Source organism: Hipposideros armiger, unplaced genomic scaffold (assembly GCF_001890085.2).
Source record: "Hipposideros armiger isolate ML-2016 unplaced genomic scaffold, ASM189008v1 scaffold_92, whole genome shotgun sequence".
Lineage (NCBI taxonomy): Eukaryota > Metazoa > Chordata > Mammalia > Chiroptera > Hipposideridae > Hipposideros > Hipposideros armiger.
The window spans coordinates 1,633,102-1,652,446 of record NW_017731442.1 but is presented as its reverse complement, the minus strand read 5'-3'; the positions used below and the strand labels follow the sequence as shown (position 1 = coordinate 1,652,446).

Here is a 19,345-nt window from a genome sequence, read left to right as displayed (position 1 = left end):
AGTCAATATTTGAATATTAAATATAAAAGGGTCTTAAATGCTTTATATATTTCAGATAATAAGGATTCCCTGCAATATTTGTCATTGTGGTACTTAGCTCGGTATTTCCTTAGCAGAAACGTTTATTTGCTTATAGACCTAGCTTAAAGTTGGCCCCAAAGGTAAAAGGGGAATGGCATAAGTTGAAATGGGATGCCTCTTTCTTCAGGTGGTTGCCTGTATCCTTGGACTATACCAGAAGCCACAACTTGGGTGTCAGGAAACATGGGTCCTTCGTCTTTTCATTTTGACATCAGGAGCCTACCTCAGCACTGGTCGTGGATAGGTTCTTTTTCTGATTTCCATAATTTACTGCATTATTAGAAATTACCCATTCCAAGTAACCACACACAGTGAAATTTCAGTGCATTCTCAGTCCATGCTGCTTTATTGCCAAAATATATATATATATAAACACATAACACACGCAGGTGCAGAGTTACCAACTCTTAAAGCAGTTCCTTTTTACATCAAAGAATAAAATCTCTTCTAAAATCCCAAAGATGCATAGATTAAAAAGCAAGCTGCCTTTTGTAATACTTTAAACATTCAGTGAAAGTATTTTTAACATTATCGTGTATACCAATCGTGCAATGGAGTTGCAGAACAGCAACTAAAAACAGTGAGCAACAATTGTACTTGACAGTACAATACACAAAACTATGAAGGGTATTATATAATATGAACCTTTTTAATTACAAGTGATGGGTGATTTTAAGGTAAGCACCAAGGCTATTATTGTTTAAGGACTGATGATAATGTATTGCCAGAATACCTTTCTTATCCCTGGGAGAAAAATATAATCGATGGCATAACATACCATCACCACAGGAGATAATCTTTTGAAAATTGCCTATTCTGATTTAGGATTAGGAGAAATTGTAATGTCTGGTTTTCTAATAATTTTTGATATGCCTTAGTGAAAAAATGGGAAGAGTTTAGAGAAACTGTGTCCTTAAATCTTTATCAGTTTCACTGGTTGGCAGACATGTTATCAATAAGTGGCAAAGAGAAAATTTACATATGGGATGACATCTCACTTCCTGTATTTGAGTGGAGACCAAACACTGCAATGACTGTAAGTGTAATTCAATTCTGAACTAGAAAGTTACCATTACACTTAAACATTCCCAAAGATATCTGAAGTGAAATCCCACAGCAAAGAAGAGGTGGTTAAAATAATTTGGAAAAATTATTTTTCAACCTGGAAAGGGCCTAGTGAAAAATCATCTAGTCTAATCCCTCTTCTATTTAGGCCTCTTTCAGATATAATTAATTCCACTTGTACATTATTATTGTCAAAATTACTTGTAGTTATAAGGGTTATTCCAAAGTCAGGAATCTTCTCAAAAATTTTAAAAATCTATTGTCTTAAGAAAATAAATGGCAAGGTTTTTCTTTTTTTCACAATGGGAAAACTTGCACCTGTTTACCTGGCATCAGAAGCTTTAGGCAATAAACTATGCAGTCTGACCAAATCATCAAGAATAAAACTCTGGCTATTAACAAAAAAATTAATGTAATACAAAAGAGAAACCAAACCACAGATGTGTCTATATTGTCAGGACTATTTCCACAAAATGGGTGGTCTCCTTTGCTGCAAGGATCCTTTACAGCTGGTCAATACCAGTACCATCCACACGAGTTGCCTAGTTATCTGAAAATCCTAGAACACAGGTAGTATGTGCATATTGTTTCTATTCACTTCCAAGATACTAGTTTTGAGATGCAAACTTAAGCCACATTAAGTTGATCAAACTCCATACCTAATTATTTTACATACTCCACACTGATATTCCCTACTTTCCTACCCTTTCTGAAACTCTGCACCTTTCTGATTAGTATAGCCATAGCAGCTTATTCAACATGCTTAGTTTGTGCCTTTTGTATTGTTTTTAAACATGCTTGGGGATTAATGGAGCTGCGCAAGAGGTTAGAGGGTGAGCACTGTTATGCTCTATTCCTGACAGTCTGAATGTCTTGTGGTTCCCCTTGTTTATCTTCTAGCTCCCATTTTCAATGGAAGTAAGGTAACCTTTAATTACAAAATGGAAAGTAATAACCCAAACACTAAAGTCAAGCTACTGGTTTAAGTCTCTATCGCTTCACTATTAGTAAGTGCATATATGTAATTACTAGTAACCACGTAACGCTGGACATTTTCAGTCATGCATTAGAATATTGGTACTCTAAAATCAAAGTCATGGGCCTGCCACTATTGACTGCACTTTCATCCAGGCCCAATTTTAATAAACATGCAGAGTAAACCCCTTGATTCAGAGGAAGGATATATGCAAAGCTTCAACCAAAGATGTGGGTTAATAAAGCGGTTGCTTAGAAATGCAGATAGGTGCTCCACATCTATCACCATGCTGCTTCAGAACAAAGGTACAAAAGTCACGCAAAAAGGTTAAAATTAGGACCACCATTCAGTTATAAAAGGCTGGTCCTTTTGGGTAGAGAAGGATGTAAAAACTCTGGGAAAAGAGGGAATTGAGGGATGCTTCTGGGGCAGTGTTTTCTTGGCTATTTACTGACTGCTACAGCAGAGAGGAGCACAGGTAGGGACTGAAGACGCTTAGGCAGAATGGTCTTTTCTGATTCACATTAATGAGCATCGCCTGTACAGCTCCCTGGGAAAAGGAGTTTATGAACAGCAGAGCTAATACAATGTAAACTCAAAATCAATGCCCTGAAATTTAGCATAGCCCTCTGCTTTTGAAAACTGTTGGCCAAGGGTTCCTTCCAAATATGGTATAATTAATAGCCAAGCAATGTTCTAAATTAACTAGAAGTAATTTGCTTGTACCAGCAGCACCATGAGAATGTAAACTCCTGGAGGCCAAGGGTCTCTTCATATTTTGCATATCACAGGTACACAAAGAGTAAACATGAAACCACAACAATGAAAAGTAATTAACCACAAACTTTGAGACTACAAAAACTTACAGCACATTTTAGCATTTAGAGCTATTAATGTGGCTGTGAAGGGTAATCTTTAATTGTTCTAAGTAACTAAGCTGTTGACATTACAGTAATATGCAGTGGTGTCCTCATGATCGTGCAGATGTCTCAATATTGCTTGGTTATTCCAACGTCTCTAACACCGATGGTGTAGGATATTTAAAGAGGAGCTATAATCAGTTTAATATAGCCTTTTCCCTATCCTTTGGAGTTACCATATAAGAATTAAATATTCAAGAGGGACTGTTTTCTCAGATCTATTCCACTTTTAGTTTGTTTTTTTCCCCCCTCCCCTGGGAAAACAAGGGAACATAGATCCAAACTTTTCAAGGATCTTCAAGGTGCTAAATGGCCAAGATAACATGAAGTCATTCTGGTTCCATTATTATATCCTGATGTGAGCTGTATGATTCCTCAGGTCAAGAAACGAGTTTGCTGGGTTCTTGTTAAAATAAGCAGTCACAGGCCATAGGCCTAGCATATCTACATTAGACAAGGTTTAAAAATCCAACAAACACTCTTTGGCTAGACCCTTCAATCCTTTCGTTTTATACTGTTAAATCCTAACTCCCCTAAACATAGGCATGAGGAAAAGTCAACTATCCAAGTTATCGTTTTGGTTTTTTTAACCTTAAATATACATACACTACAAACTTTTCCTTTTTAAAAATACACCCAGGAAACTAATGGAGAAAGACAAAGCAAAAAGTATGCTATTAGCCTGGTACTAAAAGTAAAATCCCCATGTGATGGCTTCTGTGGGCTGCATTAGTAATTAGTAGTACATTTGTTTCCAGGTTAAGCACTAGAAGTTTCATTCAATGGCTGTTAACTTTTGTTCTAGGAAACAAATAGGGTCTTTAACCTTTAACTTCCACAAAAGTTGCTTTTTCTCACACACTGATATATTCAGATACATTCATAGTTTAAAAGTACCTTTTATATGCTCTTTATCCAGAACATCTTTTTGTGCAACTGTTAATCGCAGAGCCTCACAAATTCAAGTAACAAAGCTTACTCTACTGTATAACCTTGCTAATGCAACTTACTCTACATGCAAAACTGTTATTGCTACTAAAATTCTACCTCTTGAAAATTATTCAATGGCTTTTTTTTTTTGCAACAGGAAATATCCTTTCCTATATACTGTGCTATTTTGCATTCATTACCTTTTCAGAGGTATTTTTAAAAAAATGTTTAAATGCTTTTCAGAAATGGATTCTCACAGGCACTAAACTACTTGAGCCAAGAGTACAACTACTGAGAATACACTATGAGACTCTAAACCTTGGGCCCTGGAAATCTGCTGCCAAAGAGTTTGTCTAAACTTGCTTCTACACACGGGACACACCACATTAAAATAGTTTTGAGTGCCTTTTGAACTTCTTTTGCTTAGTCAGCTCCAAATTCTTTGGAGTGTACTTTCTCTTCTAATAATGGCTCTTGAGCCATTCTCTACTGCTTGGGCCCGCTTCTGCTTCTTTAAAATGTGTTTTTTCTTCTAATAAACTGTCCTTTTCTTCAACTTAAAAAAAAAAAGTTTTACATTTCCTATCATGCTAACTGTAGAACCTGTGTCAATGAATCCTGGACTCCTAATAACAAGATGTAAAAATCACCTCAGAAAACTGCTGTTTCCAAGCTCTAAAGACAGCTTTTAGATGTAGGAATTTCTTTTCTACAGAAAGCTATGTTGATTTCAGAACAAAACAACTTTTATGTCTACAAGGAAAGTTGAAAAAAGTGAAAGCTGTCTTAGGTGGCTTACCATAACCAAGTTAGTTATTACATGACAACCTAGGTAAACTCCATCAGCTACATTCTAAACCCTCATGAAAAGGTCTGGAATCCCATCAATATACAATTCAGCAGATCTGGAAATAGGAAAAGCCTGTGACAAATCTAGGACACTGAACTACTGACCAGTGTTCTCCTGTTAGCATGCTGCAAATAGGAAATATAAATCGTCTGCAGATTACAAAAACACTTAAGCAATTAACACAGCATCTTAGTAAGACATGCAAAATATACTTTCTTGATGCAAAAGGAGTGGGAAAATAATAAACCTTAAAGGGCATATGTGAAAACAGCGTTAAGAACAATCTCACCTCAAACAGAACAAAGCAGAATCACGAAATGGGGCTTCATTTTGATTTGAGGTTTCATAAGACACAAATGCAGCTGGTTTCCAGCTACCTCATGGAAAGCTTAAGTATCCTCAAACACAGTATTTTACATTATGATCCCACATTTCTGTTCATAAATGAGTCTTTTTGGCCTAATCTCCTTTCCCCAGGGAGAATATCACAGATACAAAAATTTATGGAAAAAAAGAAGGTCTGGATTTTCCACTCTTTTTACACTATTGGTTATTATAATAATTCATCCAGAAGTTTAAATTATTACTAAGTTCATGCACTAACTCCTAACATGGCACTACAATATGCTACCAAGCACTGATGCTTACAAAACTATACACATCTCAAAATGGAAGACATTGGTGATTTTGTTGTTCTTAAACAACTTGTAACATTTGTCCACAAGTATTAAAATATACATATATATATATTTCTATTGCACATATCCCGTTTTTAACTTTTTAAAAGAAAAACTGCTAGCTAACATAGATGAGCAAAGGAAAGGAAGTAGGTACAACTACAGAACGAGGCATAGTCCTGCCTAAAATTGTAGCTTTTGCCATCAAGAAGGGGACCAAAATGGACCAGGAAAAAAATGTAGATGTATTAAACACTGGACAAGTACAACTGGAATATACCCATTTTGTTAAATGCCATTTGGTGACAAGATGCAGAAACAACATGAAAGAGCATTAAACGGTGAAATGAAAAAATATAAAGCAACTGGAGAGGCCCAGTCTGATACATATTCAAACAAGTGGGCCGGAGATGGTTCACTGGTGCTGATAGTACAGGGTCCCTATCTCCTGCCAAATGATCCTACCCAAAAAGTTGTCAAACACATGGGGAAGATAGGTAACAGACAACTGAACATCCAAATTCTCCATAATATTGTATTTTCAACGTACCAATGGGACAGACCCATGTTTAAAAGTTCCATTCTGTCTTTAACAATTCCAAAATATTAAAATACTAGAAGATGGCTGGGAATTTAGAGAAAAACTTAAGTTACCTTTATCCAAAGTTACTTCTATGCTTTACCACTTAGTAATAGCCTTCAAAGGAAATTATTTATTTACCTATATGATGTAATTATTTTACTAAAAAGCTTCCTATGCCAATTAAAATTGGTTGACCAATGAAACTAATCAAGAGGGCTCAACATTTCCACTTTTTGGCGATTTCTATTACTCTCAAATTTTGGTAAATCTGAAGTTTTCAGCATTATAGCATGTATGGCCCTGGGAAAACAGTCCCTAAATCACAGATATAATCTAGGATGATTTGTTCTTAATTTCATCTAAGAAGCTTTAAATCCTTTCTCTACTCAAAGACTCATGAAGGTTTCACTCTCATGTAAAGACCTGACAATTCATACAATGGTCCTCTGTTGATTTTTAAGAACAGCTTTAGAACTATAGTCTGTTCATCATATAGTATAAGTTTTAAGGGAAGAGAAGGAAGAGCCTATTTCTTATTGGAACGATTTTTCTTGTTTGAGGTTTTTTTCAGACCCTGAATTTCTTCTAAATCAACACTGATCCAACCACAAGTTTGGGAACACTGCTTCTAAGGCCCGTTTGCTGATGAGAACGTTCCAATTGGAGAAAGTTACCTGAGTCCCAAGCCTATTCAGCCTAACATTACAGCTATCTAGAAAAATAAATCAAACATCCAAGTACCAATCTTGAGTCAAAGGAAAAAAGTTATTTATGATTTTACAAAAAAACAGCTATAGAATGTAAAATGCCATAAAGTCAGGTGGAGCTGCATAAGGCATTTTCACGTCTTTTCTTAGAAGAAGGAAGTTATATGGAAACTTCTCATTTCCCCCCTACATTCCTCCATGTCCAAAGTTGAAGGCAGGTTATACTGTAGGGTCGTACCATTTTCTGAGCAGAAAAACCATACGTGCCACCTTTTTGCCAGCCTAGCAGCACGGAAAACCAAGTCTCAAGAGCTATATAGGACTCCACAAAAAAGAATGAAGTAATTGGTAATACAGCAGCCTCTCATCCTACGGAGGTGAATAGGGTTCCATCATTGGACTCAAAACTTTTGTTTCCTTTTACCAACCTTTCATTAAACCCAAGCATGCATTCATAGGGTTAGTATCTGCACAATGTGGTCCTTAGAAGAACGAAAAAAACATTTAAAAATACCAAATGTCCAAAGACTTTCGAGGAAGAACAACAGCTTCTTTTTCTAGGAGAAAAATCCCTCTTCTCATTCAAAAATGTGGATTTACACATGTAAAAATACGTATTTATACAGAGATTGTGATGGTTTATTCACATATGAAATTAACCTTCAGATAGTTTGTCTTTATGCTTCTTTATCACATCAGAAGTTTTACTGCAAAATTAGATCTTTGTTCTTATCCAGTTAATGTCACAGGATGAGCCAGGATTTATTAATAGACACATATGTAATTTTTATCATCTCTCATTTCAAATTTCAACACATATTTGGAATTTGCTACTGCAGTCTTAACTGTGCTTATCATGATAGTGGCTGAAACTGGAAGACATTAAAAAAAAAAACCTAATGTCATCCATACTTGCTATTTATATATAAGTCTTCTTGTTGGGAACAAAAGGTAAAGAATTCACAAATATCACCATCTAAGCACCTGTTTCAAATTTAACATCAGCCTTCGGCTTGCAAGATAATTTCTTTACAATTAAGCAGATAGCATCAGAAGACACATGTCAGTTGTTTCTTTCTTCCTGGAGAAGTCTGCAGGATGACTGCACCCTAGGAACTTCTCTGAGTTGAATTTGAGAGGTGGAAAAAAATAGACAAGCAGCCTTTTCCAATCCAAATCATGGAGGTAAAGTGTAGAGAAGAGATATCCATATTTCAAGATTAGAGAAAGTGGCCGGATAAACAAAGCAGGATTACTCACTCTAGGAGATGACACAGAAATACCTGGAAATACAAAGTAAATTAAAAACAGGAAAATTAAGACAGGTACTTCTGCATGAGCTTACTTTTAAAAATAGTATTTAACACATATAAAGAAAACAATATTTTGGATTACACATTGTCTAGAAGAAAATGTCCAACCATAATTTGAAATTCAGTATCCTTATCACAAAAGCAGAAGCAGTAGCCAGAAAAAATATATAATACAAAAAAGCTAGATTTATAAAACTTACATAAATGAGATATATACATCAATTTCCTTTTATGTAAATGGAGTAACGTATCCAAGTTTTTACAGCCATAAACTGATTGTACATAAAACATGTACAATCATGTTTTTAAAAACGTGTTTAAAAGCAGTATTGTACTCCAAATTTGATGTCTACATACTTAATATTCAAAACCATACAAAACATCTTACTTTGAAGTATCTTCAACTATGTAAGACAACACTAAACAATAAAAATTTTGTAAAATATAAGTAAAACAATATATATTGTATAATGATCAAATGCAAGCATGTAAAAACATTAGCAGGTCATTGTGAAACTGCAAATATATGAAAAAGTGAACCAGACAAAAAAGGACAAATATTGTATAATTCCACTTACCTGAGGTACCTAGAATAGGCAAATTATTAAAGACAGAAAGTAGAACAGAGGTGACCAGGAGCTGGGGGAGGGGGAAGGGAGAGTTATTGATTAATGGATGCTGAGTTTCTGTTTGGGATGATGAATAACTTCTAGAAATAGATAATATAAAGGTTGCACAACAATGTGAATATACTTAATGGTACCGAATTATACATTTAAAAATGGTTAAAATGATAAATTTATATATTTTACAATAAAAATTTAAAAATCACAGATGAATATCAAAAACTTAAATCACTTTGGCTTACACAAATGGTCAAATGCGATTAACTAGTCTTCCTAACCCTCCATTTTTAGTATGTCACATATATATAAAAAAAAACACGTCAACTCTGAACTGAATTTAAATAACTTCTTTTGGTTGAATATAAGTGTTCTGATTCAAAACTTTGAAAGGCAAATGTAAATTAATTCAGAATAAAACAAGAGAACTACAGAATTTGCATTTATTGCAAAAGCAGCACTGGCGGTTAAGGGAAAAAAACAGATGATCCACAGACAGGCCTTTAGAAACTTATGGGCAAAAGGGTTGTTTCATTATATAAGCTTACTCAGGCTAATTCAAAGCTTGCACCAGCCACTAGGACTGTTAGGCAGTTCAATGGCAAGATAATTGACAGTAACGTTGAGGGGAAAAAACGATACAAGGTAGTTCTTTCCAGAATATATAAACCAAACAAGCATCAAAAAAGCCTTTAAAAAGAGCACCTTTTCTTAGTAAGAAAACTGTCTAGATTCTTTTAAAAACATATTCCTTCATATATAGTAAGTTCATCCCCCCAAAAATCTATATCTTAATATTAGGCAATAATATTGCTAGACTATCATAAGTTTGTATTTTCTTCAAAATACCCAATTTCACACCTCAGACATGACTATTCAATTTTATATACTCTAAACACACACATACGTATCAAACTGTAGTGCCCATTCAAAAACTGAATTAGGTGCCAGCCAAGTGGCTCATCGGTTAAGAGTTGGCTTGGGAGTGCAAGCTCTGAGCAGCAGGGCCACCGGTTCGGATCCCACATGCGGGCCAGTGACGCTGCGCCCTCTACAGCTAAGATGGTGAACAACAGCTCGACCTGGAGCTGGGCTGCTGTGAGTCACCAGCGATGGTGGAGGCTGCAGTGGGCTGCCATAAGCTACTGTGAGCCGCTGGCAGCTGGTGTGAGCTGCCGTCCAATGGCTGGCAACCGATTTGGCAGGCAACCGATCTGCCTCAGCGGGGAAGAGCGCAATGATCACAATACCAACATGGGCCAGTGAAGCGACGTCCTCCACAACTAGACTGAAGAACAAAAGGACAGCAAGTTGTCTGTTCCCCAACACTGTTCCCTCACCCAATTCCCCAATAAAATCTTTTTAAAAAACCCAAAAAAACAAACTGAATTAGTTGCTCAGTATCAAAGCCAAAGTTCTGACCAAAGAATGACCTACAATTCCCCATAAGATCTAAAAGATTGTATCTTTTCTGATCCCAACTCTGTCTCCCCCCATCATGGGGTCCAATGGCAGTGGACTCCTTGCTCTTCCTGGAATGTCAGGCATGCTCCTACCTTACAGCCTTTGTACTGGCTGTTCCCTTTGTGAGAACTCTTCCACCAGGCATCTGCATAGTTAATCCCCTCACCTTTACTCCAATGTTATCTTCTCAATGAGGACTACTTTGAGCCCCTATTTAAGATTATATTGTCCCCCCATCCTACCCACAGACATAGTTCCACCATTCTCCTTTACCCTACTCTACTTTGCCTTTTATCCATAGCAGGTAACACTATCTAACCTACTACATATGGTACTTATTACTATGTTTCTCATTTACTGTCTTGTCTAAAATGTAAGCTCCACTGGGAAGGACTCTGTTTTGTTCACTGATGAATTCCAAGCACCCAGGCTAGGATGTGACCCATGGTAAGCACTTAACTATACACTCTGATCTACAAAACTTACAAGTACAACCCTGTAAACTTGGTACCTTACTAGGCACTTCTGGGTCTCTGACGTCACTTAGTGCTTGTTGATTACACAAAATAACTTTGTATTAGAAAATCTAACTTACTGGGAGGATGAAATGGGAAAACAGGAGTTTCCAATGTAGCACTTGGGCCACAGATCTGAGTCAAATGATTGTGTGATAGCTTCCAAGATGGTCCCCAGTTATTGCTGCCTCCTGGTATTCAAGTTTTTATAGTCCCCTCTAACAAAGCATCAGGGTTGATATATGTGACTATTGTATAATAAGGAGTTTAACTGGCGCTGTCTCTGAAAGGGAGACTAAATCCTTGAAATTTACAGTAAATGAGCCAATGAAATTGAACAACACGTTCCTAAACAACCAATGGGTCAAAGAAGAAATCCCAAGGGAAATTAGAAAATATCTTGAGACAAATGAAAACAAAAACACAAGATACCAAAATTTACGAGATGCAGCGGGAGCAGTGCTTCCTAACAGGGAAATTTACAGTTTTAAATGTTTACATTAAAAAAGACAGATCTCTTATCAACAACCTAACTCTACACCTTAAGTAACTAGAAAAATAGACTAAATGGAAAGCTAGCAAGAAGGAAAAAAAAAATTGGAGCAGAAATAAATAAAATAGAAAAACAAAGAAAATCAACAAAACCAAAAGCTGGTTCTGACAGGGTTGTGGGAACCCCTGACTTTGTAGCTCGTTGGTCAGAAGTTCGGGTGGCCTGGGAATCTTCCAAAGTGCAAATGCATCTAAAGTGAGAGCAGTCTTGTTGGAGACCATGCTCTTTGACTTGTGGGGTCCGCATTAACTCCAGATGGCTAGTGTCAGAATTTTGTCGAAGTACACTAGTTGGTGTCAAAATAGTGACCAACAGAATGAGGAGGAAGTAACAGTGACTTCTGAGGCAAGGTCATAGATGGGGCTGTGGCTTTTGCCTTGTCCTGGGAGAAGCCAGCTGCTGTATTGTGAAGACACTCAAGCAACCCTGGAAGAGGCTGACACTGGAAGGAACTGAGGCTTTCCATTACCAGCATGAATATGCCAGCCATGTGAATGAGCCACCATGGAATTAGATCAGATGACTGCCACCCTAGCCATTATCTTGACTGCAACTTTGTAAGAGACTCCAAGCCAGAAAGCTCCAGCTAAACTGCTCCCTAATTCCAGACCCACATAAGCTGTGAGAGGTAATAAATGTTTACTGTTGTTTTAATCCACAAAACTTTGGGTATTTGGTTATGCATCAATAAATTAAACCAATACACTTTGCTTCCTCTAAGAACAGGAAGAATAATATATTATGGGAGTTAAATATTCCTTTCTTACTTTGCTTTGTAAATATTCAGAACACATTTCACAAAATACAATGGCTATCCCTGTCACTCAAATTTAAGTTATTATTATTTTAAAAAAGTGCTTGTTGGCCAGTTTATACCCTGAGATATGGATAGACTACACTAATGTAAAATTAACTTCTTAGTCACTTATCAAATATTTATTGAATGCTTTCTTTCTTTGAATATTTTGAATTATTTACTTGAAAGGTAACAAATGCACATGATAGGAAAAGGTGAAATAGGGTATACAGTGTTTCTTGCATATCCTTTTAGAGAGAGTCTTTGGTAATGTAAAACATGTATAAGTAGATTTATTTTATCCCCACAAATGAAAGCACACTATGCATCTTGTTCTGCACCTTGCTTTTCCCTTTAATGTACATTAGAGATCATTCCGTATCAGAATTAAAGCTACCTTGTAAGTACAGAAGCACCTAAACTTATTCACATAAGTTCCCTATAGATGGATATTTAGATTGTTACCAATATTGTGCTATACCAATGTCAAGTTTCTATTACTGTGGACCTGCACTTAATTAAGGTTCTACATCCAAACAATAAAGCCTCCACTCTAAAGGCATATGATAAAGACCATCATCTAAAGGGCATTTTGCCCCATCAGTTTTTATTCCTCTTCTTAATATTGAAATATAGAGGGTGCCAAAAAAATGTATACACATTTTAAGAAAGAAAAAAACTATTAAAATTGTAATGCTCAATATACACTGGTAACAAAAGATGAATACAAGTCATGTTTGACTTCTGCAATTACAAGAGGTGCTCAAAGTGGTTACCATTAGCATCCAGACACTTCTGATTATAGTGAACTACTGCTTGAGCAATGTTGACCAAAGTGTCCACTTGTATACATTTTTTTGGCGCGCGCACGCACACACACACACACACACACACACACACACATACAAACACACACGCGCGCGCGCATATATATAGTTGGGAGTTTTTTACTTACCTGTTTTTCAATTTTTTAAAACAATACATATAAAATGTATCATCTTAACCCTTTTTAAGTATTCAGTTCATTGGTATTAAGTACATTCATATTGTTGTGCAACTATCACCACCATCCATCTCCAGAACTCTTTATCTTGCAAAACTGAAACTGTACTCATTAAATAACTCCCAATTTTCTTTCCCTGCAGCCCCTGGAAACCATCATTCTACACTTCACTTTCTCTATGATTTTGACTACTCTAAGTACCTCACACAGGTGGTATACAAGATTTTATTCTTTAAAGCAGTTTTACCTTGAATGATTTTTATATATGATCAACGTATATTACTAAGTAGATGATACAGGTTGAATTGTGTCCTCCCAAATTCATATGTTGAAGTCCTAAGCCCCAGTACCTCAAAATGTGACCTTATCTGAAAACGGTCACTGCACATATAATTAGTTAAGAGGAGGTCATGCTGGAGCAGGGTGGGCCCCTAATCTGACTGGTGTCCTTATAAAAGGGAGAATTTAGGATACAGATGCACACACAGGAGGATACCACGTGAAGAATGGAGTTATGGTGCCACAAGCCAAGGAACTACCAAAGGCTAGAAAAAGGGCCTGAAAGAGATCCTTCACTAGTGCCTTCAGAGGGAGCATGGCCCTGCCAACACCATAACTTTGGATATCTGATCTCCAAAACTGTGAGACAATAAATTTCTCTTACGTCACCTAGTTTGTGGTACTTTGTTATGGCAGCACTAGGAAACTAGTACAGTAGGTATGAACCCTATTTTGCAGATAAGGTATTGTCAATTATGAAAGCATGTATCACCTCTTGCTCTTTGAGCAACAGAACCTACTTCTGTGGTAAATTCAGAAAGCATCAACACTTGGCACAGAATAGACTCACACCTAGGAACATTAAAGGAGTACTTAAAAGATTTAGAAATTAAAGATTAAAATATCAACATTTGTCTATAATTAAAACTTAAGTGAATATATTCTAAAATTTGCCTGGTAACATATTTTATCAGTTGAACTCCTTCATTCTAATTAAATCGGTATTTTTTTTCTTTATCCAATAAAAATTATTGGTTTGGGCAAATGATTAAATTTTTCCTTTTTTATATTCAATACACTGCTTTTGCTGAAAATAAAAGGTTTAGCTTAAATATCAATAGTTTATAGTCACTTGATGTTCATCTTCAGTTGAAGCTAATGATTTATTGTTCCACTTCTCTCTAGCTATTTTCAAGCTGCTTAAACAATATTTGGAAGCATTAGCCACTATTACTCACTTGCCAAAACCTGAGTTCGGAGTTTTGTTTTCTTCTCGAGATGAATATAAAAGTACCTAAAAGTCAAGGAAAATGTTCTTCCTGTGATAAGGAAAAATAAAAAGAATGTTACAGTGAGGATACAGCCCTCACTTATGCTATATGCATTCATGTGCAAAATTATTCAAAAGAATCCCAAGCTAGTCTAAAAAAAATCACTATCAAAAACTATTCAGAAGGAACAATCAGAAAGAAGCTTTCTTTACCTGCACCGGCATTAATTTTATAAAGATGTCAAAACTCTTAAGAGTAGTGGTTCCCAAGTTTTTATGGAACACTGTCCCCTTGATAATGATGCTATGGACTCTCTTCTCCCCCACAAAAGACCTTAGCTTTAGTATAGATGACCACTCCCCTCTGTTCGTAAGGAAGGGAGAAAAAATGTTCCCTTCCTTTCCTCTGCCCAGTATCTTCTTTTTTCTCCTAGATGAAATGAAAACTTACTCCTCACAAAATCAAAAGAAAGGTCTTATTTAGAAGTGCTTCTTTACCTAATATTTTCAGCTCTGCTAAATCCAGGGCCAGCAAAGGAGCATACCAGAAATATTCATTTTATTATGATATGTCATTGGAACTGGACTCGCTAACACGCCAGGTTTAAACGGATTTCACCAATTCAGAATCTAGTAACAGAAACCTTTCCCAGTATTTAACTTAAAACTGAGTGAGGGGTTGTAACAATACAAATTACAAAAAGAGATACCCCATAATGTTAAACAAGAACCAAATACAAATTCCTAACAGTATTACACTTTGCAACCCCACATTACACAAATTACGTTCCAATTATAATTCCCCAAACTCTCATTCTCTCTCTAAAAAATAAGTAAAAACTGTACAGACTTCTTTAATTCTGTAAAACAACAACGGTGAATTCTACCGAGACTTAGTCAGCCAAGATTAATGCACCATTAGGTAATTATCAGGTCGACGATACAAGGACAAAGCTGCTTACTCAGATCTTAAGTTTGAGAGGTGGGACTGGGAACGAATGAATATAGTAAAGGTGGGAAGAGAAACGTGCACCATAAACAGACTCAAATTAAAATCCTGGGGAGCGGGAGGGAAACTGTTACTCCAAATCTCAAGGTCAATGGACCAGGGACACAAAATACTCCGAGCTGCAACAGCCCTGGATTGATACCGGAGCCTCAGGCAAAACAGTGACCACGAAGCCGTGAGGCTAGGAGTATAAATAAATCAATAAAACAAAGATATTCTTCAAAAGATAAACCGAAGGCCGACACATCAGCTGCCAAATATTCACCCGCGTGGGTGCAATCACCGGGAACTACCCGGCAGCCAAAGGCAAGGTACTGAGACGGATGGTGGTGGGTCGAGGGCCAGGTGCTGATAAGACACACCGCGCAAGGTGGGTGCGGCCGTCCTGGGGCAGCTCGAGAGGAAACTCGCATCCGGCTGATGCCCGCGCCAGCTGCGGGCAGGCTCGGCGCGCTCCCGTGCCCCGCTGGGTTGGGCCGCACCACTTCCTGCTCGTCCCCCAGTCACTGGCCTTCTCGGCTTACCTCGCACGAGCCAGCAGAAGCACTTGACCGCCCAGGGCCGACCCACCCCCGGCCCAAAGGCCGGTATGCCACGGAACGCCTCACTCCGCCATCTTTGCTCCTTCCCAAGTCCGCCAACCCTGCGGTGGCCGTTTCCACAAGACAGCCTCTACCGCTTTCGCTGGATATTGGTTGGATAACGAATTGCGCAGGCGCGCTCTGTTTCCGTTGTAGATTGGTTGGAATGTACGTCAATCAATAGCGCTAAGCCCCATTCTTTCCATCCTCTTTTTGTTGGATTGGGTCCCAGGGATGAGGTAATAGGGGAAAATGCTTTTGTAATTCGTTTGTTAGGAATGTAAAATTATTTCCATGTAGAAGCAGTGTCACTTTGTGGTAAAGTAGTCTGGCTAGGCCGCATGACTATTTTAAACCACCGTTAGGTTAAAGTGTACTAATAATTTCATTCTCAGGCCCTGGAGCTTTTTGATTCTGGGCAAATCTAGGCAAACAATATAACTCCAGTTTGTCTCTGACTTTGGCCTATTTCGACTCTTAAAGGGCCCAAATGTTGGACTGCTGTTTACAGCTCTGGTCAATACACGAGAGCAGTTTCGTCACTTTTCTTTGAGGGATCTTCTGCCGAATGTCAACCTGTTACAAGGGACAGTTTTGTTGCTTCCTACATCCAACTGTAGGGCTCTTGAGATCCTCTCTTCAGCGATTGTTCCAGGAGAGGCAGGGAAAGTAATTGGGAACTCCTCTTCCGGGGTTCGACAAGCGGATCCTGGTAGGCGCTATAGGTTCTCAAATACCACTAATGCTGTCATCTGGGCCGCTTCCTAGAAGTACAGATTCCTAAGGCTACACCTCCTCAAGATGCAATTCCCTGTCTTCGGTTGAGGCCAAGGCATCTTATTTCAACAGAAGCTTATGATAAAGGGCATCTATAGGAAAACCTACAGCAAATACTTACTGGTGAGACTTCATACTTTTCCCTTTAAGATCAGAAACAAGGCAACGACACAGGCTCCTTCCATCTCTATTCAACATTGTACTAGAGGGTGGAGCCAGTGCAAAAGGCAAATAAGCAAAAGGCTTCCAGATTGGAACATACAAACTGCCTTTAACAAATGGGATTTGGACCCTAGTAGTCAAGTTGCATGTATTATGAAATTTTACCATGTGGTGGCGCAGCACTATGGAATGTATTCACCCAGCTATGGGATGCATTCTAAGACATTTTGGGGATTGCAATGAAATTTATTAAAGAATAATATAAAAAAAAAACCAACCTGTCTTTATTCGTAGATGACATGATCCTTTGTAGAAAAGATTAAGGAATACACATACAGAAAGAGCAAAAACAAGTACTATAACTTGTATGTTTAGCAAAGTTTTAGGATATAAGAACCATATACAAAAATCAACTGTATTTCTCTATACTAATAACAAAAATGAAATTAAGAAAACAATTGCATTCACAATATCATAAAAAATAATCGAATACTTAGGAAAATTTAATAAAACAAGTCCCACATTTATACACTGAAAACTACAAAATATGCTGAGAGAAATGAAGATCTAAATAAGTGGAGAGACTTTCCATGTTCATGGGTTGTTAGACTCTATTATTAAGATGGCAGTTCTCAAATTGATTAGATTCAATGCAATCCCTAATAAAATCCCAGCACTTTTTTTTTTTTTGGTAGAAACTGACAAGCTGATCCTGAAATGTATATGGAAATACAAAGGACGTTGAATAGCTAAGACAATTTTGAAACACAATAAAACTGGGGTAATTATACTACCTGATTTTAAAATTGACTACAAAACTACAGTAATCAAGACAGTGTAGTACTGTCACAAGGATAGGCATATAGAATCAATGGAACAGAATTAGAGTCCAGAGACAAACCCTTACAATTATGGTCAATTACATTTATGACCAAGATGCCAATATAATTCAATGAGGAAAGGATAGTCTCTTCAATCCAGGATGTTGGCAGGGTCGATTGATATTTAACTTGGTTACTAAAATGTTAAAATACTTCCACACTTACTCAAGAGCAGACATTGTCCCAAACCTGAGTTTCCCTCGCCTGCCTCACTGTATTACTCAGCGTCCTTCCAGACTTATCCTCTATCTGACAACTGAAGGGTTTACTGGCCAGCACAGCAGAGGATCTCCAGGACTCTGCTCCAGCCCTACATGCTTAGTCAGTGCAGCACTGGTAGTAGAATATTTTGAAAACCACCCCCAAATACAGGTATTTTTCTTCCTGGAACCCAGACAACTAGGGAAGAATCAAAACCAAAACCATAAAACAGTGTCAACTGGGATAATACAGACTGTTCCTCATTTATTTCCTCTTAACAACCATCCCGTCATGTTTAAAAATTCTCTAGATATACCTGTGGTTGTTTCTAAAAACAAAAACAAATACAAAAATTTTTATAAAATACTTCTAATATCTACTTGGAGAACCTAGTAAATATATATATATATTATATATTTATATATTTATATAAATATATATATTTATATTTATTTATTTTAAGATTTTATTGGGGAATTGGGGGAGGGGAAATGTTGGGGAATCGGGGAAGGGGAACAGACAAGTTACTGTCCTTTTGTTCTTCAGTCTAGTTGTGGAGGACGTCGCTTCACTGGCCCATGTTGGTATTATCATTGCGCTCTTCCCGGGTGAGGCCGATCAGTTGCCAGTCTTTGGACGGCTGCTCACAGCAGTTCTTGGCAGCTCACGCCAGTGCTGGGCCACTCACGCTGGCTGCCACCCAAACATGGTAGCTTATGGCAGCCCACTGCAGCCAGGGGCTGCAGCCTACGCCGTCGCCAGCGACTCACGGCAGCCCAGCTCCAGGTCGAGCTGTTGTTCACCATCTTAGCTGTAGAGGGCAGTGTCACTGGCCCTCATGTGGGATCCGAACCGGTGCCCTGTTGCTCAGAGCTAGCGTCCCAAGCCAGCTCTTAACCAATGCGCCACTCGGCTGGCCCCCTAGTAATTATATTATTAACAAGCAGGAACTCTAGATCATAGACGTAAGCCTCTGTTGTAATTTAGGAATTCTGCAAAGTCCCTGACAAAAATGATTCAAGATTTTGCTAAGCCTGTGCAGAGACTGCTGAGTGCCCTCAGCATCCTTCTACAGTCTTCATTAGGAAAACTGATCATATTTCCCAGATTTCTCACAGTAAGGTGTGGCCATGTGACTAACAAAGTAAAAAACGGTCATTTGAGATTTTGCCTAGCAACCAACAACCAGGGAGTGCACTTGTTTTGGGGATATCTTGTTCTTCATTTAAAAAGTTATAATTATATAATGCCACCACCTCATGTCCAGGAAGCAACCGAGTAGACCTGCATTTGATAGCACAAACATAAACTTGAGTAAGGGAGGCACTGTTTGTGATTTCAGATTTGAAGAAGGGGATTGAGTTATATAAAATTCTTGTAAAACACATGGACAAAATCAACCAAGTTA

At 37.6% G+C, this 19,345-nt stretch overlaps 1 long non-coding RNA gene across 1 annotated transcript; it reads right to left on the bottom strand.

Moving 5' to 3' along the window:
• Positions 1-6,020: 6,020 nt before the first annotated feature.
• Positions 6,021-16,012, bottom strand: LOC109384045 (uncharacterized). Its single transcript, XR_002124336.1, has 3 exons — positions 15,860-16,012; positions 14,295-14,375; positions 6,021-8,072 (listed from the first exon to the last, which is right to left on the bottom strand). It is a non-coding gene; the product is annotated as an uncharacterized LOC109384045 (long non-coding RNA).
• Positions 16,013-19,345: the final 3,333 nt, after the last annotated feature.